The sequence below is a fragment of the Meles meles genome, chromosome 13 (genome assembly GCF_922984935.1).
Source record: "Meles meles chromosome 13, mMelMel3.1 paternal haplotype, whole genome shotgun sequence".
In the NCBI taxonomy this organism is placed as follows: Eukaryota; Metazoa; Chordata; class Mammalia; order Carnivora; family Mustelidae; genus Meles; species Meles meles.
In genome coordinates, this window is record NC_060078.1 from 38859358 (window position 1) to 38884032 (window position 24675).

Consider the following 24675-nt stretch of genomic DNA (forward strand, 5'->3'; position numbering starts at 1 on the left):
GGGAACCTGTCCTGGGCAAGAGACTGGTGCCTGGCCAGGTGGGACAGTCTCCATGATTCTCGGAGGGGAGAGAGGAGTCACCTTATTTTTCTGAAAAAGAAGTCAAAACCCACATCAATAGGCTCCCAGCTTCCACTTCTCCCTTGTAGTACTCCTCAACTCTGCTGCCAACATGATCCTTCTGGAACATGGTCTTGATCATGGCGCTCCCTTGCTCACCCACAATCAGTAGCTCCCTATCATCTCAGCCATTTTCCCCAGATTGACAATTGAAACTTTCTGAGGTCTTTGTTAAGCAGACAAAGTCCCCAGCCCCCTGCCTGATAGCTTTCAGAGTCCATCAGGCTCTCTCAGGGACCCCTCCAACTTTCTCATTTGATAGCTAAGCCATCTGGTACTCAGAGAGGCTAAGTGATTTGTCAGAGGTCACACAGCGGGTAGACTTGAAATTCGAATCCAGCTCTGGTGACTTGGATAGAGTTCATATACTCTCCACAGAGGGGCCACAGGCCTAGAACAGAAGTTTCAGAAGGCTGTGCCCTCTTGGCTGAGGAGAGCCTGGGCCCTGAGTGGGTGTAGAAAATGGCAGGTAAGGAAGGAGGGGGTTGAGGGTGAAGTCTGAAGGCAGCGCCAAGCTGAAGGCAGAGCCCGGACTGCCAGACCAGAGGCCCCAGGCCCCGGCTGCCTTCGCCAAGCCTCAGCGGCTTGCTGCGGGAAATGGACAAGTCCCCTGACCTCTCAAGGGCCTGTGGGGGTGAGCGGAGAGTGGGTGCTGCCTAGCCCGGAGCCCACACCCCTGGCCTTTTGCACAGGATCGGGGCTGTGGGTACAACCCTTGCCAGTCCCAAATCCACCACAATCCCACCAGTGCACCCCCCAGTGGGGCTTTGCAGGCCCAGCAAACAACCCTTCACCCCCTCATCAAATGGAAACTTTTTTAAAGCAACAGAAACCAACCTCCGGGTGCCGCCCTGCCGAGTGTGCCGGTGATGGGGAAGGAGATCTGCTGCAGAGGAAAGGGCTTGGGCTGGGGGCGGAGGCCAGGCAGAGGCGGTGCCAGGAGGGGAGAAACGGAGATCTGATAAGGGGGTTCTGCTCATCTGGGCCCAGCGTGAGCGGGGGAGGCACCGGGCCCAACTCAGGACCTGTAATTGCTGAGTGGGGGAGTGGGGACAGCGGGCAGGACTTTGCGGTGCCCACCCGCCTCCCCCGCGCTGCCAGGCCCTCAGACCACAGGGTTCCAAGGCTCAGCAAGCTTCCCCCACCCCCACCCTCCACCGTTGGCTATTTCCTGGGGTGTCCGCCCTCTTCTGGGCTCTGCCTCCCCCCTCAAGTTGCTCTCAGAGAGGCAGAGGGTCTGGGCATGGGAACCAGTCAGAGGCTCCAAGATCAGATCGTCTCTTTGTCTAGCTCCACAGCCAACTCACCAGTGACCTTGGCCCGACTCTGCCCCAGTAGGCCCGTGTCCCCCTTCCCCAAAGAGAGGTGCTGTCTATGGTAATAGCATCAGGATGTGGGACTGGCCTGGGAATTGGGAGACTCCTGGGCATGTGCCTGCTATGCAGCCTGGAGTGAGTGGCTTTAGCTAGGGGTGAACGAGACTGTCGAGCTTAGCACTGAAAGTCAGCAGCCCAGGAAACTCCACAGTCCTTGGGAAACCACCGGTCACCCTTTACCGCTCAAGAGTGGGGTTTCCTCTGCTGAGATTCTAGAGGTCATTTCCAGCTCCCTGTATGGTGTTTTCTGTGACTGAGAAGCGACCTGGCCTCGTGGACAGACTCACAGCCCACCAGGAGAGAGTGGACATGCACCTGTCTCCAGGAGGCTGGGCCACCCCCAGGCCAGGCAGGCTGAGTGAGCAGGTAGGTATCGGGAACCCACAGGGGAAGCAGGTACAGGGCGATGGGGTGTGGCCTGGGCCTCACAGGAGAAGGCATACTGGGGAGGGGTTATGGCTTAGCCCACTCTGGGGGGGAGGGTGTGGAGGGGGCAGACCACGGAGGAAGCTGCGTACCACGCCCTGTACTAAGTGCTCAGCCTCACGGAGGAGCCACACTGGCCCTCAGGGGCTCCTCAGTTGAATTTTTAAATCTACCACCTTCGGGCTCTGAATTCCCCTGGCGGCATCTCCTGCTGAGTGACTTGCTTCTAAAGAAATACATAAAAAATACAACTGCAACAGACAAAGGTTTGTCTGTTTGTTTGTTTTTTAAGTAAAGATGGGCTTTACACAGAAATTAAAAGCCCCCAGGGGACTCTCAAAGTGGATGCCTCCACATGTCCCATGCTTCCCTGACTCCCTATGCTGCCGGCCCCAGCAGAGGCAGACTACCCCAGAGAGACCAAAAGGAGGCTAAGCGGACGCCCACCGTCCCCCCCACACTCCGGGCCACAGGGCAGCTCTGCTGTGCACAGCCACCTGCCGAATGCCAGCCCCTCAGAGCATCTCACCAGCAGCTGTAGCGGTAGCCTGGGTTGCCACCCCTTCTTAGTTTCTTGGGCCCAAGAGACTTCATACTTCCTAGCTGGGTAGCCCTACACAATTTACTGATCCACTTCGAGCCTCAGTTACCTGATCTGCAAAAGGAGGGCACTGAGGCAAGGGCGGGCAGAAAGAAGAGGAGGCCCCACTCTCACCCGCTGGGCTCCAAGCTCTAGCCCAGTCTCATCCAGAAGCGTCCACTGAGAGGAGGAGAGGGGCCGCAGAGGGAGAAGGCAGGAGGATTCGAGGAAAATGCTGTTAACATTATGTGGCCACCTCAGCTGACCTGTGGCCTTGAAGAGGGCCAAGGCTGGACCTGCCCTTCCTCTCACCCCAGGCACTTGCTAGGCCAAGTCACATGACCCCTCCCCCCACCACACACACACACACACACACACACATTGTATGAGTTAGATACCCTTGTACTTGCCTGTTCACTGTCCTATATTCTCAGGGCTTCTACCCAGAACATGTTGGCGCTCCCACTTCTTAATCAATCGCTGACACTTGGACAGAAGTGACTTGCCCAGTCTTACTGCTTAAAGCAGAACATGGGTTGCAGTCAGGGCTGACACGAGCTCTGGCTTCTTACCATTGCATGCAAAGGTCCCACAGCCAGTGCCCCCGGGCAGGAAAGGGGTATTTGCAAGGCACTAAGGTTTCTGAGGAGGGGAGTAGCCTGATTGGGTGGGCCATTCGAAGTTGGACGAAGGGCCCTTATCCTGGGCACTGCAAGACAAGCACAGTGGCTGTGATGCGGCGGGGGGGGGGGGGGGGGGGGGGGTATTGCACAGGGGAGAAGGAGCGGTACCAGCAATGCTAGGAGTTCGGACCACCACCCCTCTCAGCCTCTGGGGCCTCAGAGGTGAAAGAGGAAGCCTGGAGGAGGAGGGGTGGGGATGGGGAGGACACGCAGAGCGTGCTCCAAGCATTCCACACTCAGCAAGCCACACAGCGGGCTTAGTGGGGTCATCAGCTCAACTCCCCAGACGGCAACCGCTGGGGGGGTGGGGCACGTCAGGGTGGGAGGGGCACTGTGGCTCCCCCAGTGCAACTTGGCCAGTCGGAGCGAGCCCCCGGAGCCCACTACAAGGGCCGGGCCAGCTCCTGCACCCACTGTTTTTCCAAGCTGATTCCCCACACCAGATTGATGAACAACGTAATAAAGGGGGCAATCACATTATTCCTGAATGCATTTTAATAAAAATCAAATAAAAGCAATTACGTGAATTTTCAAGAGGATCACCTCTCCTCCTTTCCCCGAGGTAGGAAACAGAATAAATTCAGGAAATCATTAAAATCAGAAACCCGAGCCGCGCGCCACAGCTGTGTTGGCGGCGGCCACACAAAGGCATTGGGGGAAGCCGGCCCCCAGCGCCCTCGCCCGTGCCTCTTTTTCGCTCTTTGAGTGGAAATTCCACCTATGGGTGAAGAAGGGTAATTAAGGGCCTAGAGAGATGCTTTAAATCCAGGCTGCCTTTGCCCCTTCAGTGCGGACTTCCCGGCTTCAAAGGGGCCTCGGACTGCCCGCGTGAGAGCTCTCCCACCTGGCAGCTCGGGAGGCCCACAGAGCGCGGGCGCAGGGCTCAGAGTGGTCCCCAAACAATCATGGCTCTTTCTTCTGTGAGGGGACATGCAGCTCTCAGCCAAGCTCGAGGCCAGAATGTCGGGTCTGGGTGCAGAAGGACAGGGTCCCATCGAGGGGCGATGAGTACCTGTTCCCCACACCTGCATCCTCAAAAGGGACACAAGCTTCGTGATTTGCAAGGCCCTTCTCACCCGATCGGTCATTCTAGCCACATGTGCCCCTCAGATGGATGTGTTCTCTAGGGGCTGAGGATGCTGAGGTGGGAGGGGCCCCTGTCACACCCAAGGTCACCCTGTGGGTAAAGCAGAGCCGGGGCTGGAGTTCGGCTTTCCCCAGGGTTTGAGGCAGGCCGAGGTCCTGTGGTTCAGGTGCTCTGGGGACAATACGGGTTTGCCTTGCATGACACAAGAACAAGCCCCAACCACCCCCTCTGACGTTTTCTAGGCCCGGGCCTGGCCCACTGTCCCCAAACATTGTAAAGTGAGTGTGTTCATCTTCTCAGTACAAGTTCAGGACCAAGCTTCAACAGAAAGAAGCGACCTGCCCACAACCCCACAGCCAGAGGTGAGGAATCCTGGATTCACCCTGGGCCATCAGAGCCCAGAACCAAAGATTCTGACTGCCAAGCCCCGTGCTACCCTTATCACCGGAAAGAGACCTTTACTCAGGGCCTCCAGGATGCATCTGGGTCTGAGAAGGAAAGAGAGCGATCGTCCCTTTCCCTGCCCTCCCCATTCACAGTGGCTAACCCATGTCATTCTCCCACGCCCTACAGTCGTCTCCCTCAGCACCGGAGTCCTGATCCTCAGATGGAGGGCAGACAGGAAAGCTGGCAGCCATAGCTCCCTTTCGAGGGCAGTCTGAGTTAGAGGAGCAAACCGGAACCAGGAGGTCGAAGGCTAGCAGTGGGCAGCTTCCACTGCCTCTCTGGGCACACATGGATGTGTGCACACGTGCATTTGTGCACGTGTGCCTAGATACTTATGTGTGTGAATGTGGGGGCAAGGGGTGACGGGTCCCCACTTTGAGGCTGTCCCACCCCGTCCCATCCCAGTCAGCTGTGAGCTCCCCCAGTCCCTGCTGCTGCTAACAGCTATGGCGCCCTCCTACAGGACACTCAGGGAATGATGCCCCCAAGTGCAGTTGCAGGGAGGATTCTGGGTGGCTCCTTCCTGTGCCAGGGCTCCCTTAGAAGCAGGGGTTTCTGGCAGGCCCTGGATAAGCATCTGGGACTTGGATCAAGAATTGGGCACCTGCATGAGGGCTTCTGGTCTCAGCCTCCCACCTCCCCTGCTGTCCCTCTCTATTTTCTGGGGTCCTCAGGGGCCTCAACTGGGAAGTAGAGGTGGCACCTGGCTTTTAGGGCGAGTGCAAGGGAGAGCACAGAAGGGGACAGGAAGGCGGTGTGTGAACCCTCTGTCAGTCTTGTGCCCCCACTGCACCGCCAACCCCACTGGTCTGACACACAGCAGGTCCTCCCCACGTCTGCGCTGTGATACTCAGAAGACAACAGGCTCGTCCTAGAGGGGGCTGAAAGCAGGAAAAGGAAGGGCCCCTGCATTTTCTGCAGAGCCTGTGGACATGGAGCCCTGGGAGTGTACACACATGTGTGAGCACTTGTGGGCATGTGCACTCCTGTGTGTCCACACCCACTGACCCGCACACCCATCAATGGAACAAACAATAAACAGCAGCCCCTAGCCCCGGGCAGTCTCCTCTGTGCCTTGCCTCCTAATCCTCCATCCAGACAGGCCTCGGAGCAAACCCGGTGGGACGTTTGAGGTCCCGGCCCACGGAGCACCACAGGGAGGTCCTAGTGCAATCACCTTCCCCCTGATTTTGTCTTGGTCACTCTGGAAGCACCTGCCCTGGTGTGACAGCCCACTGTGCCTGGAATCTAGGGAGGAAGGCTGCTCTTGGCAGCTACTAGAACATCTGCTCTAGAATAAGGCCTGACAGGAGGGTACCCAAGGACTCAGACAAGGTAGAGGAGGGCACACCCAACTCTGTTGGGAGTGTCACAGGACGGGGTTCACCAGGAAGGCCTCCCAAAAAATGACACCTTGGAGCTCAACCTACGAGCTGGTTTTCCCAAGCAGACTAGATGGAAACGCATTCCCGGGGAAGGGAACAGCTCATGCAAAGTCATGGTGGTATGTATGCCTTGTTCAGAGGATACCCAGCTGCCTGGGCCCCCCAGCCCCACCCTGGCTGCACCAGGAAGAAATGTCCTTTCAGAACACTCTCTGGGGAAGGCAGAGTAGAGCCCCACACTGCAAATACCCTCCAAGCATGATAAGGGGTGCAGATGGCAGCCCCTGATGGGGAGGAGGGTGTGGGGGTGCAAGTTACTCTTCAAAACTCTCCCGTCCCTTTAAAGAAGGCACTTGTCCTGGGAATGCACCCTGTGATTCACTGTCTCAAAAGTGGTTAGCCCAGGATAGCACACGTGTGCTCCAACCATTTGTTCCAAAGAGGAAGGGAGTTGTGACTGAGTTGCAGGTCGTGGGTCCCTCTGGGACGTGTCTGTAATGCTCTAGTTCTTTGGGATGATGGTCATGAGTGTTCACTGTAATGAGTTTCATAGCTTACAGTCTTTCATATGTATGAAATTGAAATAGAGTGTAATAAAAGTTTTAATTGTATTTTCGTACAAGTTTACAGGGCTGTTCTGAAGCTGGGTTGGCTGAGATGCCTCTATGTGATTACCTGAGTTTGGCCTCCTCACAGGGGCCCCGGTACTCAGGGAGGGTGGGGGGGGGCAGCATGGGGTCTGGACTCTGGTCCCAGCTCCACTAGGTCCACAGAAGTTTCCAGACATTTCCAGAACAAGACCGGGTGGAGCTAGGAAGGTAGGGCATGGATGCCCAGCCAACTTCCTCTATGGGACTGGACATGTCCCTTCCGCTCTCTGGGTCTCAGTGTTCCTTCTGCACAGTGAGGAACTACAGGTGGCCTGTGTCCTGGCTTTGAACCCAGACTCTGCTGACATGGGACAGTGACATGGAGCAATCCCTTACCTGTAAAGGGGGACCCCACAGAGCTGCTCTGAGGGCTGGATGGCACGAGGCTCTTTAAGGCACAGTTCCTGGCAGGTAGTGAATCCTCCATAAGTTGTGGTTTTCTAAAAACTCACAGGAACAAACAAAAACCCCTAGAGCAAACAGGGCCAGATTGGAGGTTGGGAGAGCTATGCTCCAGGTCTGGATCCCACCACTCACTGGCCTGAAGCTTCTGGAGTCCTTTCACCCCTGAGCCTCATTCTGCTCCCATGTAAAATGGGAACCAAGGGCCCCTTGGAGAGGAGAGAGGATGAGAAAGTTTTTGCAAAGGGGAGTGTGCTGTAAAGGCCAGGGTCAGTAACCAGAGCTCTAATCCCCAAGACCCCCTCCCTGGGAGAAAAATCTCAACCTGCTCCCTAGGGGGCTATGCCTGGGGGCCTCACCCAGGGCAGCCCTAATCTCAGGCAGACCCAGCGCCTGCTCCTGCTCAGAGTTAGGGGCCTGGGCTGGATCAAAGGCAGAGAGAATTAGCATCACAGAGAGCCCGGGGGAGGGGAGGCCAGGATTAATTTATCTCCTCTTCCTGCTGCTCCTTCAGCAGCCCCTGGGGTTGGGGGAAGGGTAACCGTCCACCCCAAAGCCCCTACCACACCCCTGAGGCCCAGTTTCTATAGAGAGGGGCAGAGCAGGGCAAGGATTTGGACGGGACCTGCACAGTGCACACATTCCGGAGCCATGGGCTTGAAGAGACAAGAATGAAGATGCCTGGGCCACAGGGCCATCCACAGAGATTGCAGGCCAGGGGGATGCAATGTGAGTTCACAGATTCCACTGGGTCATTTGGGGGACACAGGAGCGTATGTGCCTGTGTGTGTGTGTGTGTGTGTGTGTGCAGGAGGAGATCTAAGAGTGTGTGAAGGACACTCCCATGTGTATCTGTCAGGAAATGTGGCCACTGGGTGCCTAGGCATGTGTGTGTGCGTGCGTGTACGTGTGTGTGTGTGTGTCTGCAGCAGGGTGGTCACAGTGCCTGTCCCCGTGCATGTGACTCAGTAACAGCGAGAACCATGCGGGACTGTCTCTGTGCGTCTGCACGACCGCAGTGTCCAGTGTGCGGGCATTCGGGCACACATGTGGCCAGAGGGGCTGCTTGGGAACTGGGAAATGAGCAGGGTCCCCACACAGGGAAACAGCCAGAGAGGTGCAGACTTGCACCTTGCAGGCCCTGCTGCCGGGCTCCGCGGGCTCCCCTGCACCCCTCAGGCTTCGTCCCTTCCGCCATGCAACCGCAGTGGGACCACCAGGCTTAACCTGTCCCTGCCTGTCTCCTCACCTGAGATAGGTGTCATCAGTGTGGTTATGAGGATTAAATTAGTTAATATCACGGAAAATTTTCAACAGCTCTTGCCACACAATGAATGCTCTCAAAGCATTCATTAGTACAATTAGCGCTACCTGGAAGGGCCTAGTGGGCCCGAGGCGGGCCGGCCGCAGGAGCAGGGTCACCGCACAGCCTGCCAGGTGCTGTCCTGGCAGAAGCTTTGGAGGGAGATTGGTTTTAAGCCAGCAGAACTGGGCAGCCTTTGGCAATGCCAGGAAAATAGAGCATGTGGTGTGGGAAGAATCACGAGGCACAACCTGAGCCAACTTGGCGGGCTTGGTGCTCTTTGGCCATGCACGTGGAGCTCCTCTCACCTACCCCTTTCTGCTTCTCATGCCCCCTCCTCTACGGACCTCCCACCCACTTCCTACCCCAGGGGTATCAGGCATGGCCCCACCACCAGCCCTGTTTCCTTTTTCAACTGGCTCCTCAGGTCCACTTTTCGTGCTCATTCTGCAGATGGTGAAACTAAGGCTCTGAGAAACCAAGAGATATAATAACCAGGAGGCAGAGCTGGTTCAGGAACCCAGGACTCTGAGTACTCAGAGCAGCTTATAAAGCAGCAAGATGCCAATCTGGCCCATAGGGCAACCCAAGTGGCTCTCAGCTCTTCAGGGTCTCTCTTGGCTTTCAGAGCCCCTACAATAGTTCCCTTAGCTTTTTCTGAATCACAAACTGAACGACTAATACACCCTTCCCATAGTCACCTTATCTGCTCTACCTACCCACCAGAACACAGGAGACGGTCTCGACTGACACTTAAGTGAATCCCTAATATACCTCTTCCCACCTCTGCATTTTTGCTCTTACTGTTCTGCCTTGTCCCTGCCCACCCAGATCCTCCTCGGTCAAGGCCCACTGCAAAAGCCACTTCTTCCATGAAGCCTTCTCTGGTTGCCTGACTGCCTAATCCATTAGTGGCTTCTCAGTCCCCTGCCCCTAGGGAGCTAGAGACAATCCTCTTCGGCACTAACCACTTTACCTGCCCGGAGGTCCTAGAGGACAGACCAGGAGCTTCTCTGTCCACCCTGACCCCACAGGATAGGACAAGAATGTCAACAGGCAGGGGTATCCCATGGACAGCCCCCCGGTTCCACAGCTCTCTAAGCCCCTCCAAGCCCTTCTACCATGGCCATTTAATACAGCGTTCCAGAGCTAAGGCCCTGGAGCCGATTTTCCTAGATCCAAATCTCAGCTTTCCCCCTTGCTGTGTGACCTTGGGCTTGTTAACTAACTTTTCTGTGCTTCAGACTGCTTGTCTATCAGTGGGAGGAATAGTTCCGATGCCACAAGGTTGTTGTGAGAATGAAGTGAGTTAGCACATGGAAGTTCTTAGAACAATAGCCTGCACGTAGTCACACTGCTATATGTACTTACCATTGTTGTTAATATTTATACTGCTGTCATAACCGGAGAAGCACCAGGGAAGTCATAACACACAGAAGCACCAGACACAATCTGTCCCCTAGAGGTGGGAGTCCCAGACAGGAACAGGAAAGGGGAGTTCCATTTCTTATCCCACTTAACAGTCAGACCACCTTGGAAGGAGTGATGGCCAGCCCCACTTTACAGATAGAGAAGTTGAGCCTCTAGAAGGTGGTAGGAGCTTCCCTAGGGCTCACAGCTGTAAGTGGCAAGGCTGGGATTCAGCGCCAGGTCTCCGGGCTCCAAAGTCCACACTCTTTCCGCAAGCCCGCTGCCTCTCAGTCTGGCAGAGAGATAAGCCGAGTACACAGATAGCTGTAATCCAAGGTAGAAAGTGATAAGTGGCAAACAGGGACTGAGAAAGGCTGTAGGAGGGCGGGCGCCTGCCTGCCCCGGGAGGGAAGCAGTGGCGGGCAGGGCGGCTTTTGAGAGCGGATGACATCTGAGCACAGCCTCCAAGGTGGGCAGGCTGAGCGGGAAGACGTTCAGGCTGGAGGGGCCGGTGTGAGCAAAGACACGCGTGACCAGGGCCGTAGCATCTAGCAGGTGCCTGATGGGTCACAGAGGCCCAAAAAATATTTGTGAAAGGGAGGGAGGAAGGAGAGACAGGGAGGAAGGGTGAGTATGCCCTGACCCCACTTGGCCCAGGAACTTCCCTTGTCACGAGGAGATAGAAGTCAACTCCTATTCCCTGAAGGGCTTCACGGAGGTTCCAGGGCCCCTTGTCCTAGGACACCCCGGAGAAATAGCTCAGGACCTTCACGCTGGAGCTCCTGAGAATTAGATGTTTCGCTCCATACCAGGAAGAACTTCCCAAGGCATAAAGCGGGACAGGGCTTCTCTGTGGGGCAGGCCAGTGGTGTGCTGGAATCGGCTGGGACTGGCTCACAAGAGCTGATGGCTGAATTTTCTGGAACTGTGGGAGCTGGGTGTTGTGAAGTCAGCAGCTTGACCTTGGCCGCAGGGGGAGTATTTATACAATGGAAATCGGCAAACGCTATCTATCAGGTCTTCCCCATTTTGGAGAGCCAGATGTTAAACTCTTACCAGCACATCACTGTGCAGTGTCTGCCATGTGAGAGCAAGTTCCCCATTCCCAGAAGGATGCAAGCAGAGGCAGTCGCCTCCTGAGAAGAATGAGACCTAGGGGTTCTCGCTTCGATGACCTCAGAAGCCCCTTTCGGGCTCTGAGAGCTGATGAAAAGTCAGGTTTGAGAAAAAATTAATCAGAGTAATTATTCATGCTAGGAAATCATTAACCACTTGACTCAGAGACTGGGAGTAGGGCAGGAACCTGAGGAAATGCGTAAGGTGCCTCACATTTGCAGATTTCACAGGTAGAAAGTCTTGTCCAGCATTGCACAGGGAGTTGGGGCAACACTGGGATGAGAACCTGTGTCTCCAGCCTCCTAGCCAGAGCTCGCTCCAGGGCACATGCGCTGGGCTAGTGGGCATGAGGACACCTTCCTGCATAGTCCGTTTGCTGTCTCTCCTCCAATAGAATATAAGCTCTGTGACAGAGACCCTATCTGTCTTGTCCACCGTCAGATTCCCAGTGTCTAGTTTTGTGCCTGGCACATTGCAGAGTCAATAAATGTTTGTGAGATGAATCAGTGCGTCTGGGATCCTGTCCTATGACAGCCAACCTCTGAGACCATTACCACTCAGGTCCCCACACCTGCTTAGTGACATGAAATCAGAAGACTGGGGTTCAAATACCAATTCTGCCCCTTCCTGTATGACTCTGGCCAAACCACTGGGCCCCTTGAACCCTCAGTTTATTTCTCTACAAAGTGAGTTGTGCGATCTCTGCCTGCCTCGTGGCACTCAGGTAAGACATAAAGTGCTTTTTACAAACTCTGAATGCTGTACCCAGAGGAGGAAAGGGGAGGCTAGGGAAGCCAGCTTTGAGGGCCAGGCCAAGCCCCAGGGCTCCCAGTGGACATGGGATAGTGGCCAGGTGGCTGCTCTCTTTGGGCTGATTCTTGGGGTAATCTGGGTCAGACAGGCTCTTTGGAGAACAGAGGTGGGGGATGTTGCCAAACGGAACTCAAGGTTCTAAAGGGGCAGGGAGCAGAGGCTGAAATGAAGGCAGTAAGGGAGAGTTTGGGGAATCCTTTTCCTCCAAAGACCAAGTCTCTTGAAGCAGAGGCAGCAGGCAAACCAGGAACTTTAGAAAGCACTTCTGTGCCTGCAGAGCTCTTTGTTGCCACCTACCCCGCCCCTCCCAACCCCCAAACCTTCCCTGCTGCAAATTGCCTTAACGGGTGAGCTTGGACTGGCACTTGCCAAGTCGGGTGGGGGTGGGATGGAAAATCCTGGTATGTTCTGAAATCAAACCAGTGTTCCAAATGATTCCGTGGAGAAAGGATTTCTGCCACTCTCCTAGACAGGCATTCCCCCCCCCCGCCCCCCGGTAGAGTGGGGGACAGGGAGGGGGTCCAGCTCACTCTGGGTTGTGGATGATGAGGCAGGAAAGCAGGGGGTGGCAGTGCTCCAGAGCCCTCCCAAGTGGCATCTGATTTTTGCAAAGGGGGTGAGGGCAGTGGGAGACTCAGAGCTGGGGCCAGGGAGGCAGGTGGAGAGGGTGCCCATGGCGGGGACGAAACGTCAGCCTGGGCCCCCGGGGGGAAAGCAAAATAGAAAGGCCCTGTGTCAGCAGCCAGGCCCCTGGCTGCTGGGCTCTCGGCTCCATTCTGTTCGGCAGGATTCTAGTTGGCACCAGCTGCAATCAGGAACAATGCCTGGATTTCTTTCTTTCTTCTTCTTTTTAAAAAAAATTTTAATAGAGGGGAGAGAAGAACTAGAGCCACTCATTGAACAGCTCAGCATCATGAAGGCGTCTGGGACCGTGTGTCCTTGAAAAACAGCACAGACTCAGGGAGCCCCCCACAGCTGGCTGCAAGGTGCAAGAAGGCACATCGTTCTGGGAGCCTGGGGTCCAGCCTGCTGCTGCCTCACGCTTGCTGGGGGACTGGGGCATGTCCATGCCTCACTCTGGTCGTTTCCCCAGCAGAGCTTGCCTTCCAGATGCCACTCAATGCCAAATCCCCTCCTTCCCCAGACTTTTAGAGGGCTATTTGCTAGGGATGGTCCTTTCTGATAGCCTATCAGCTCCTGGAGGACTGGGCCGGGCTTATCCTTAGGTGCCCCTTGCATCTCCCCCTGCCCTTGACTGCCTGTCAGTCACTCGGGCACTATGCTGGGTGATCGGATAGAGAAGTAAGCCAGCTTCTGGCCTGGGAGAACTTCTCTCAGCCTGGGAGGAGATGGGTGCACATCAAAATAATTTGCCAGCCTAGTGAGGTGTCATGCTGGAGAGACGAAACTCCCAGTGCCTCAGTTTCCTCATCTCCAAAATTGGAGACATTACTACTACTAATAAAAATCAGCTCTTGTGAAGACGAGAGGAGTTTGTGGGCATGAGACACTCGGTGTCTGCCACAGAGTAGGAAATTTAATACGTAATCATTATGGTGATAATGATGATGGGGGAGGCAGGGGCAGCAGCACGTGGGGGCTGAGACCAGGTAGACAGCACGGCTGCTGGAGGTATGGGGTGGGCCACTGAGCATGTGGCCGTGGATGTGGCCTTAAAGTCTGGGGACACACTGGCCAAGGGGTGTGTCCCAGGAGGGAGGAAGAACATGAGGAGCTAGGAGCATGTATAGAATGCTAGTAATTCTAAAAGCCACCCAGCATGGCTACATGCATGCGGCAGGGCAAGGGGGTCTGAGCTTGAGGCCAGATGACTGCTGTCCAGGTGAGGAGGGAAGACACGGAAGCTCTGGGATCTTCTCCTACCCCTTCCAGTGCCAAAGACGAGGGACCCTTCCCTCAGGCTACTGGAGCTGCCAGTGTAGACAGAGGAGGCTTCATTCTCCTCTGCTGCTTGCTCCAGGCCCCCCAGGAGTGCTGGACCTCCTAGCTCCCAGGCGGCTCTCTGGCAGCGCTGGAGCAGAGAAGAGAGCCCTGTGTTGGGACACCTGGTTCTTGTTCCCACTCTGACACTTCCCAGCTGTGTGACCATGGGAAAGCCACCACCTCCTTTCAGGCTCAGTTTCGTCACTGGAGAAAGGGCCATTGCAAGGCTCAGAAGACGGGTGGTACCTTGGGAAGCAAGGTGTTAAGGTCATGACCGACGCACAGTCCTGGACGATCCTCTCTGTATACACATGTTTTCCTTTCCCTACACAGCCAAAGGAGACACTCTGAGGGCATTCCCCAAAGCAGGGCCCCCCCAAACCCTGAAGTACACTATAGCTCATGAGTAAGTGTTCAATCAGAGCCAGAAGAACATTGGACATCTCATGTCCCATACTGTCCTACTTGACAGATGGGGAAACAGGAGCACAGAGAGAGTATGTGAGGCGCTCATGACACACTGCAAGTCGGACAGTGGTGGGCTGGGAGCAAGGGTGTCCCAGCTCCCAAAGCAGACTCTCTGTTGACTCTCCTGGGCCTCTCAGCAGAAGAAGGGAGTGGTGGCTAGCTGGGTCTGGAACCATGCAGCAGAGAGCCACGATGGGAACTGAGAAGATGGCATACCTGGTGGAAAGATCTGGAGAGCCAAGGCTAGGCGGCTGGGCAGGTGCAGCCTCAGAGAATGGAGTGGGCAACCTGACTGTCATAGAGAGAGGAGGCATCCCAGGGTTCCCTGCTGTGATGAGGGGCACACCTACTCTCTGCTGGGCCCAACTATCCACCTCTAGAAACACAGTTGCCTCAGAGCTGGGCAGGGACCAGATGCCTCCTGGATCCACCAAGGTGTGAAGACTAAATCTACTCCCCATGACCTCACTACCATGGGAGGGGACCCGATCATCCCCTGGCAGGTGAGTCTTTCCCCCATCCACCCCAGAGGGCTCAAAAAGTCACCTTGTCTGTACCATGACCTGGTGATGAATGAAGGCGAGTCCTCATTCTCAACCCTGAGGTCCAGCCCCACCCACCAAATAACTGTGAGACTTTAAGCAGGTCACCTAACCTCTCTGAGCCTTTGTCCTCAGTGGGGAATTATACCTTCTGGCTTATGCAGAGGATGGAATGAGGAATGCCTGGGAAACAGGAAGCTCTCAACAAGGTGACATTTCTCCGGCCCTTTTAGTCCCTAGGCTCCCTTTTGGGGAGACCGGGGTGAATCCTGGAGACAGAGAAGGCAGTCCTAGAGAGACAAAAATTCACCCCCACATGTGCTGGTCCCCTGCTGCCCAGTCCACTGAGGGCCTCCAGCTCAGGAGGCCATAGTCACTACATCCTGTACGGGTTCTCTGCTCCCCCCAGGACCTACAGCCTCTTGCACTGCCTTCCTCCCCGCCTCCTGGACCTCCTGGCTCCCCCCTCCCCAGGCCCAGGCCTAAGCCATGGCCTTCTTTCCCTCTCATGGTTCCTGGAAGGCAAGGCAGTTAATAAAATGTAAGTCTACTCTGAAGATAGGTGTGGGCAGGACCCTGCACGGGCACCCACAGGCTGACCCCAAGCACTGAGCTGCCTCCAGGGCCATGTGATTTCTCTGCCCCGCGTTGGCCGAGTGGCATCTGTCTTCTCAGTGGCTGGGAAGTGAAAGCACTTTCCCCTCTGCCTCAACCCCAACTCTCCAGGCCCACAGAAGCCAGGGCCAGGAGGGTGGAGGCTCAGGACACATAATCCCCAAAGAGGCCCGGCCACTGCCATGAGACCTCACCCTTGGTTTAAAGAAGCCCAGAGAGGGCTAGCAACTTGTCCAGAACCACACAGAGAGTCTATGGATGAGGAGGCAGAGCTGGGCTAAGATGTCAACAGGAAACATTGTTAACAAGACCCTGAGTTTGAATCCTGATTGACCAAGGGACTCCAAGTATAGTTTGCTCTGAAGGGGAGATGGTAACAGAGCATCTAACTCAAGACAGTGTGAGAATTCAATGAGCTCATGCTAAGAGGCCCTCACCATAGTACCCAGCACACAGTAGGTACTAAATAAGTCATAACTTCTTCCAAGACTCCACAGGGATCCAGTCAGCCTTGTTATTTCTCTGAAGGATGAATAGAGACAGCAAAGGCTGAGTCCCAAGTACTGGAGGCCAGGATCCCCGGGATGCCTGGGCAGACCCAGGGCCCAGGTAAGTTATCTCAGACTTGCTGCCATCTTGTCATGCTTGCCCAGATAGGAAGAGCTGAAGTTACCCTTAGCTCAAGCCTTCTTTGTATCCTGGGCTTGGCTCCTCTGCTCTCTGTAGTAGCATGCTAATTTTCAGATGTAAATTAGGGGTGGGGGTGGAGTGGGGGATTTTCTGGACAGGAGCTTTTGAACATAAGTGATCACCCCCAAGGCTGCCTCCATTCCCCATTTCCTGGAGGTGGGGAACTCTTGTCACTTAGTGAGGAATTTGGACAGAAATGTTGAATGGAGAGCATCCTGACCCATCCTGACCCATCTAGGTCTTGGCTGAGGCTGGATTCTTGCCCTCCAGGCTCTTAAACCCGGAAACTCCATCCTGAGGTTTTGGACTTGGGGTGGTGTTGGGGGGCGGGGAGCTTTCTGGCTACTGCGATGCTGTAGATTTCCCAGAGGGAGCAGTCGTGGCTCCAGCCACCACTCAGCCAGCTGAATTACACTTTCCAGCCCTAGGTCAGGCCTTTAGGGGTTTCTGGAGCTACTCCCATGTCCTGACTTAGGGTCCTAGGCCACCCAGAGGCCGAGGGGGAGGGGCTCAGGAATGTACTCCCACAGGAATGTACTGTACCATGCTCCTCTGGTGTCCTGAGAGTTCTGGAAGGCTCTCATGCCATCCACCTTCCCCAGGGGTACATATCTGCCACCTGTGCAGAAATGGGAAGCTTGGTTACACTCCATGTGACAGGTCTAAAGACTGAGGCCCCGGAAAGGAGCGCCTTCCCCTGCACCTACCGGCCTTGGGGCGGCAGAATTTCCCCTGGGAGTATCAAGCAGGTTCCCGGATTCCCTCCCAGGCCCCTGTGGACCTGAGCTGCAGCCCTCTGAGCCCTCAGGAATCCAAGCTGAGTTCACGGGCTGTCAGACTAGCGAAGCCTTGAGAATGAATTCAGGGCTGGCAAATTCATTTTGCTTCCTTTCCCTCGGTGGTGGAAGGAGTGATCTAGCCGGCCCTGAAGGAGTTCAAGCCGAGGTCAGAGATGCCCACTGAAGGATGTTTTTAAATAGGGTGAGGGGCGAGGGTACTCTGGCCTGCTCTTCACGCCGGCCCAGGGTCGGCGCTGATCACTGCCCAGGAGGCCTGTACTATCCTCGAGTCTGCGTGGCACGTCCGCGCTCCCAAGCGGGCCTCGTCAATCAGGCAATGGCCCTAGCCTGTCCTGGACATCTTCCGCTAGTCTCAGTTCCCGGGGGAGACCCCCGCCCGCGCTGCCTCTGGGTACCCGCCCCCGGCGGTGTCATTGTTCTCTGACGTCACGCCGCGGCCCCGCCCCTCGACCCTCACCAACCCCCACCCCCCCCACCTCCCGCTTCTGGCGCCCGAGACCCTCGCAGCCTGCAAAGCCCAGGCAATGCAGGGCTCCCCCCGCGGCCTTGCCCGGGCTGCGCCCCCTTGCGCTCTCCCCAACTTGCCTTTGTTATTCCAGCTCCCTTCCTCGCCTCGCCTCCGATACCGCGGCAGGCTGCAAAACACGGAGCGTGGAGCCACCACCACACCTGGAATCCGAAGCGGGCGCAGGCTGAAGCCTCCCCCGCCTGTGCAGGGAGGAGAGTGCTTGCGTGCGCGCGAGTGTGTGTGTCCAACCCGCGCCGCGCGGGCGCCGATTATGATTTGGGACTGAGGGTTGCCGCAAATCACAAGCGGTGGTGGGGGGTGGTTCTGGGTGTGAAAGAGGAGTGGGAGGAGGATATGGGTTTGTGTGTGTACGTGAGCGTGAGGATTTCATGCACAGGGGGAATGTTTCATGTTTTGGGGTTTTTTTGAGTGTATTTGGTTGTACGGCGATGTGTGTGTCTGTGTGCAGTTGCGTATGTGTAAATGCGGTGGCTATGGCCGTGTGCACGGGTACATTTGTGAGGGAAAGTGTACGTGTGTGCGTGTTTGTGCGCACGTGTGGAAGCGTGTTTGTAAAACTGAGTGTGGGCGCGAGTGTGTGTGCTGTTTGTGTAGGAGTTTCCGTGTGAGTGGTAGTGGACGTCAGCCAAGGTGGGTGCGCACTTAAATGCTCTCGTGGGTGGCTCCGCAAGGGGAACCCCGCGAGTGGGTGCGCCTCGCTGCGCCTTGTGAGTGTCATCCCTCTCCGCGGCCCCTGGGGCAGTGCGTAGTCCCGAACATAGAACTGGGCCTGGGTCCCGGCGCCCCCACCCCGCCCAAGTGCACTGGGCCTTGGGCGCTCCCGACCGGCCTCGGGGATCCGCCGGCCTCTGGACCGCGCAGGGTGCCAGGGTCAGACCTTGCGCCCTGGTCCTTCCCGGTCGTCGGGGACACCGCGCTCCAACCTCCCCCAACGTCGCCCTTGGTGATGACGGTGTTTGTGGTGTGTTGGGGAGGATTCCTCTACTCTCCCCACCATTTGGGAACAACCCCAAAAGTCACCTCCGGGGGAACGCTTGGGCGATCCTTGCTAGCAACTCGATTACCCCCAAATAGGTTACCTGACAGCGTTCACGGCCCCAAGTGCACTCTAGTCCCGGGCGCGCGAACCAAGGGGGTACCGTGGGTGCCGGGTGGTTCCCCCCCTCCCCAATGTGGTCCCTTCCCAGGCTCAGCATTTCTCTCCTACTCTAAACTTGCAGGAACGGGGAGGTGGGGGCGGGAAGGGAGAAGTGGAGGAAAGGAGAGAGAAAAGGGAGGTGAGTGAGGGGGTTGGGGGGGTGACGCGCGAAGCTCTTCCGAGCCGCAGAAGGGGGGAAGCTTGGAGAGGGCCGGGACTAAGGAGCGGGGAAGAAAAAGCAAAAGAAGGGACAGGGAAGGCCAGGGAGAGAAAGAGGCGAAAAGGAAAGAGGGAGAGTGAACGGCGAGAGCGCTGAGAGAGCGCGAGCCGAGCGGAGCCGAGCGCTGGCGGCGGCGGCGGCGGCGGCGGCGGTGGTGCCGCGTAGCTCCGTTCCGTCCGTAGTTCCGTACCTGCTTTTGCGAGCGGCCGGCGGCGCGGGGCCCTTTGGAAATAGAATAGCCAATGTAATCTGACACTTCAACTTGCTCGGCTCCGGGCGAGTTGATTCACTTACTCACCCCCTAACGCCGAGTTCCTTTTCACTGTCTGTGGACATTAAAAAAGCGAGCGGCGGCGGGCGCCCGGGAGAGCAGGCGATCGGGCGGCGGGCGGGCGAGCAGCGACCCGGCGGCGGAGCAAGCGAGCAGCGCCGGCGCAGCGCGGTGACCCCAGCCCCGGTCGGCGCGAAGCAGGAGCCAAAGAGGAGCCGTTCTCGGCGCCCTCGTAGCGCTCCTCCCGGCCCGAGCCGGGCCTGCCCGGCAGCGGCCGCGGCGGCAGCGGCGCGTCCTCCAGCGGCGGCAGCGGCGCTCGCAACGCCGGGTAAGTTTGGGTCCAGACCCGGGCGCCCGCTTGCCCCGGGCCTTCCTCTCTTTCCCCGCGGACTCTTGCGGTGCGAGCATGGGGCGCTGGGTGCTGAGGGCTTTTCCCTTGAAGGGTCCGCCGGGGCCAGGCAAGCCGGGCGAGCGGCCGGCGGCCGAGCTCCACTGCGCTCCCCTCGGCGGCCGGGGGACGAGGCCCAGGCGACCGGCGAACGCCCGGCTGCGCGGAGCCGGCTTGGGCTGCTCGCGGGGGCCGAGGTTCTTCGGGTGTGCGGGGCGTGAGTAAGGTTGTGCGCGCGCGGACCCTGTGCCCGCCTCCTGCCCGTGCGCCTCCAGCCCTCGTTCTGAACACCCGGGCAGGAGCGGGATTCGGGCAGGGAGGGAAGGACCCGGGTAGGACCACCTCGGTCTCCTTCACCACCTTCGGGGAGACGCGAAGTTGTGCGCCTGTGTGTAGGAGAACCGCTGGAGCCGGCGCTGGATTTAGGGGTGGCAAGGGGTAGTGGTGCTAAGTTGTGCATCTGAATTTCCAGGCAAAACACACACTTTTGTAAATGGGAGGTGGAGGCGCGGTTAAGTTGTTTGTGTGTAAATTGCCCGGGGAGACGCGGCGCACGGTACTAGCGGGGAACGCCAAGGGGTGTGTGTTTGGGGCTTCCCGTAGGTCTTGAGAAGCCCGAGGGACCTTAAGGCCATCGCCCGGACGGGGCTGCCCCGGCCAGAAGGGGAGCACAGAGGGAAGATGTGCGTGTGTGTGCGCGCGCGCGTTGCAAATACGAAAGTAATTTCTCCGTGTTCTTTCTTCCTCTCTGTCTCCGGCGGCGGCGGCGGCGGCGGCCCCGGGGGAGTGGGAGGCCGGTCGGGGCGGAGGTTGGGGGGCCGGGCCGGGGCCGGAGCTGGGGTGGGGGTGGCGGGTTCTGGAAGCTTGTTTCACATTCCTGGCGTCTGGGCTGGGGAGAGAACAGTGGGGAGCGCGGCCTCGGCGTCTGGGGCGCGGGCAGCGGGCGCGCGTCGCCCCCTCGCCGGGGACATCTGTCCAGGAAGCCAGGCGGGCGGGGAGAGGGCGCGGTGCGGAGGGCAGGATCCCCGCCCCGGAGCAGCGGGGGCGCGGGCGAGGGGCGGCCGCCTTCCCGGCCATTGTGCGCCAGCAGATTTTCACGGGAGACTGCCCCGGAGCCGCCGGAGAAGGCCGAGAGTCAGCCTCAGCCCTGGGTTTAAAAGACACTCCAGGAATGTAAACAACCCGGGCAGGAGGGCGGGCTGGCGGGAGCGCGCCAGGGCAGCTGGCCCGGGCCCCCCACCCCTCCCTGGGGGACAGCCCGATAGCGGGGCCGCCCAGCCCTTACCCCTCTACCTGCCGCAAACTTTTTCCTCCTCTGCTTTCCTTTCCCACCTTGCCCCTCTAGCGGGGCGCAGAGCGAGGGCCTCTCCCGAGCCTGGGGCACTGAGCGACTGACACTCTGCGCCTGACCCTGGAGGCCTGGAGGCTCGGCCCCTCCTTGGGTGTCCCGAGTTTAGGCTGCTCCGGCTCGGGAGCCGCTGCTTCCTTGGACAGTGCCCGAGTAACTGGGGCTCTGAGAGCTGCCTGCCTGCCTGCCTCTCTCTCTCTCTCCCTCCCTCCCTCCCTCCCTCCCGCTGCTCCTTCCCCACTCTCCCCCTTCTCCTCTCCCCTGACTGCTTTTCCAATGCCTTGACATGAGGGAGGAAGATTTAACTTGGCAGCCCAAACAAATGTTCTCTCAGAGGTCCTCCAAGAAGCTGGCGGCCGGGCTGGCAGGGTGAGGGCACTGCTCGGCCAGTCTTTTCCTCCTGCCCGTTCTGCCTTGGCCATTTGGAGCCCCCTGGGTGGACAGCCCGGGCATGGGAAGAGTAGAGCCCAACCCTGCAGATTTAAAAGGGCAGTGAGAAGCTGACTGTGGAAGCCCCCAGGCTCGGAGCTGGGCAGAAGCTGCAGGGAGCTGCCTCCTGGTGCCAAGGGTTTTCTGGAGGATTTTCTTGAGCAACAGTTTGTCTCCCTGCTGCAACCCGGGAACAGGGCCTGGTAGACCAGAGGGTTAACCAGCGCTGTCTCCTCCTCTCCTGTGGGTGTGAGGACAGGCTGGTTACACAGGGCAGGGCAGGAGGCCAGAGGCTGTTCCCAGAGGTGCCTGCATTTGCTTATTATTGTTTTTCTGAAGGTAGAGATAAAGAGGCAGGCGCTGTGGTTGGACAATGGGCAGCTTGGCTGGCGTTGAATTCGGACTTGACTTCGCTGGCCTTGGTATGGTCCCGGGAGTTTAAAAGTTGTTTGCAAGATATCGGGGAAGTTTAGACCAGGGGGCGAGCACCTAGCTTTTTCTGTCCTGGCTGCTTTTTGAGGAGATCCAGAGCAGAAGTTGAGGGGGGGTGGTTGCGGGGCGGGGGCGGAATTCCTGGCCCCTTGCTTCCCCTCTGCCTGGCCCTGGTGGTGTGGTTTGTGAATGCCCCAAGCCTTGTGCTGACCTTTCTCTCATCAAGTTGAGGATGTTGAAACACCAGCATCAAACAAAAGACACATTGAAAGCCCTATCTGCCACAGAGCACGTGTGACTTTGGGGCCAAGGGAATGCATCTGGAGAGAGATGGTGTTTTCTTCTAAGTTTTATGATTTTGGTTGGGTTTTGTTTCCCAAAAACAGAAGCATCTCCTTGTCCCAAGTCACGAGGTTATGAAACGCTATTTTCACATGTAAATCTAAAAACCTTAGACTTTGGAGAGTTGGTGGCAGGGACTGGAGCTGGGGTGGTGGGGGTGGGGGGGCGCAGAAGTAGGGAGTTTTCAAGAGTTTTAAATCGTTTTTGGATTGGGGTTTTGAGGCATTTGGGATATGGCTCACAGAGAAGAGTTGGGCATGAGAAATTGCCCGACTTCTGGGAAGCTTTGATAACTAGCCTTGTCTTTGCAAAGAAGGGATGTCTGGCTTCTTGGTTGGGGACAGTATGTCCCTTTTTCCTCCTAAGGAAAGAAGAGAGGAGGATCCTCATTCCTTTCATGGCCAGGAGCAAAGTGAAGAAATGTCCAGAGACTGAGGGGTTTAACCACAGAACCACAGGTTCTCTCTCTCACACAAACACACTCCCCTCACAACAGTAACACAACACTCTCTCCATACCTGGCCCCCAGAGGTGTGCCCCCATATAGGACAGGTGCCCGCTGGCGACTAATCCTGGAAAATCGCAGAGGGAAGGCTCCCTCTGAGAAGAGCTGCACTCTTCACTTTTTCCCCTTATTGACAGAGATGGGGGGTAGATAAGGAAGGAAGGCACTCTGAGGCCTCCCGTGTCCTGAGAATCGTGTCACAAGAGTACCCATGTGTGACGCCACGGATACGGGGTTCTCAGGCCCTGGCTCGTGTCCAAACAAGCAGCCATGACCCTCACCTCAGGGGGAAGCATCGCTGTAAGAAATTTGGGCACCAACAAGTTAATTTCTGGAAGCTTCTCTGGGCACTCTGTCATGGAACCAGGAAGCGAGGCCTGCCAGGTTGTGACTGGGTCCCATACGTTTTCATTCATAACTTGCTCCCGAGGGCTTCTGCCGGGCTCCTATCACAGCCTCATCTTTATGAGGTTCCTCGGGTTTTGTGTGGACAACAAAGGCCAGGCTGCAATAATTACTCTGGACCCGCTGCAGCCTTGCCTGGTGACTGCTCTGACCTCTCAGCAGGACACGGTGGCCTCCTTCCACGCCCTCTGAGGGGAAGCTCTTTGTCCCTAGAGCCTCTGACAAAGTGAGGGGAGGGAGGCAGGGCTTGCCTAGGCTGTAAACTCTAGGGGTGATTTTGAGGTTGGGCCTTGTCCTCAGGGAGGATCAAGAGAGGCTGAGTAAATCAGTCCCACGTGCAGGCTCTGGGAAAAGACTCCAGGAAACCCTTCGTGATTTTTGGATTTTCCCAGTGCTTGAGGAGATGGTGGAGAAGTGTCAAGAGGCTGGCTCCCTTAGACCAGTGGATTCACCCTGCTGGGACTCAGTCTTCTAATCTTTAAAATGGGTCCAAAGGCCGAACAACTCTGATCCCACTTGGCTGCTGTGAGGATGAGGCAGATGTGAGTAGTGGAACCCTTGGCCCATATCCTCTGAAGGTCTGGTGGGCTCTGGGTACAGAATGGAGCACAAAGGTGTTTGCCTTAGGGGAGCTAGAAGCATTTTCCAAGAAGCTGCTTCCCCAAACCTACTTCCTTGGCAGCTTATATCCAGTCTTGGCTTGCATGCCCCCTGTGACAGGGCACTCACCACTCCAAGCAGCTTCTGCCTTCAGTGGACAGCTCTGTCAGTGTGCTCTATTGCATGGCATGCTTTCTGGAAATTGTCTCCTTCTGACCCTCACTCTGGGCTTGAGGTGTTGGGGGGGTCCTCCAGACCACAGACTCATCCTTTCTTGAACGACCACAGATTGAAGACTAGTGCTCAAGCAGATCCTACTAACGGCTACTTTCAACTGTTATTGGGAAGGAGCTGCCGGGAGTGAGAAAGGGTCCGATTGAGGGACTCAGTATGATCTGTCATATATATGGGCCTGGTCTGCCTCTAGGTACTTTTCCCTCCTTGGTCATGAGGAGAAGGAAGGAGCGAAGTGATGGGAGTGGGGTCGGGTGAGGGGCCCAGCATTGGTGCCACAGATAATTCCTAAGAGTCCACAGTTGTGAGGATCGTGGCCTGTGAGACACCCAGAAATGTGTAAGACAGTTCCTGTTCCTAAGGAGCTCACAGCCAGTAAGGGCAGGAAGATCAGTCCAAATAAATAATTAACCACTACGAGCTGGCTGCCTGCCATGGGGCGCATGACAGGAATAACCACGGGCCCTCGCCTTTGTGTATGGCACTTGGGGGATTTAGAAGCACTCTCCAAATTTACAGCACTCCAGCAACAGTGGAAGCTAGCTGCGATTTGGAATTACCCCCACTTAACAGACAAGAAAATCAAGTTTCAGAGAGGTAAGACGACCTGTATAGCTCAGCCAGGGCTCAGCCCCAGGCCTCGGAGATAGAACACTGCAGCCACCCTCCCAGTCCACCAAGCACGGGTGCAGAAGTCGGTGTGGACCCCGTGGATGGAGACCTGGGAACTGAGGTTAAGGGAGGAAGAGCCAGAAATAGGAAGGGTCCCACGTGGGCTTACCTGTGCCTGCCCCCCGCCCCCTGCAGCCATGCCCCTTTCTTTGGGCAAAGTGTCTTAAAGTCGAGCTTGATGTGAGCACCAGATGCTGCTGTGACTGCTAGGGCACACGTGTCTGTGTGTGGGTCTCCATCCCCACCCCTGACCCTAGAGCAGGAAGAGGAGATGTTTCCAAGCCCCAGGTCTCTGTGCGGCCCAA

General features: G+C 57.0%; 1 protein-coding gene across 7 annotated transcripts in view; it reads left to right on the plus strand.

The window, feature by feature from the left end:
- The first annotated feature begins 19030 nt into the window (after positions 1-19030).
- Positions 19031-24675, plus strand: part of ZMIZ1 (zinc finger MIZ-type containing 1) — a 231746-nt gene continuing 226101 nt past the window's right edge. For all 7 annotated transcript variants that reach the window (XM_046026215.1, XM_046026223.1, XM_046026222.1 and 4 more), the window contains exon 1: positions 19031-19343. The gene's annotated coding sequence lies outside the window, so the exon portion shown is untranslated. The remainder of the gene's footprint in view (positions 19344-24675) is intronic.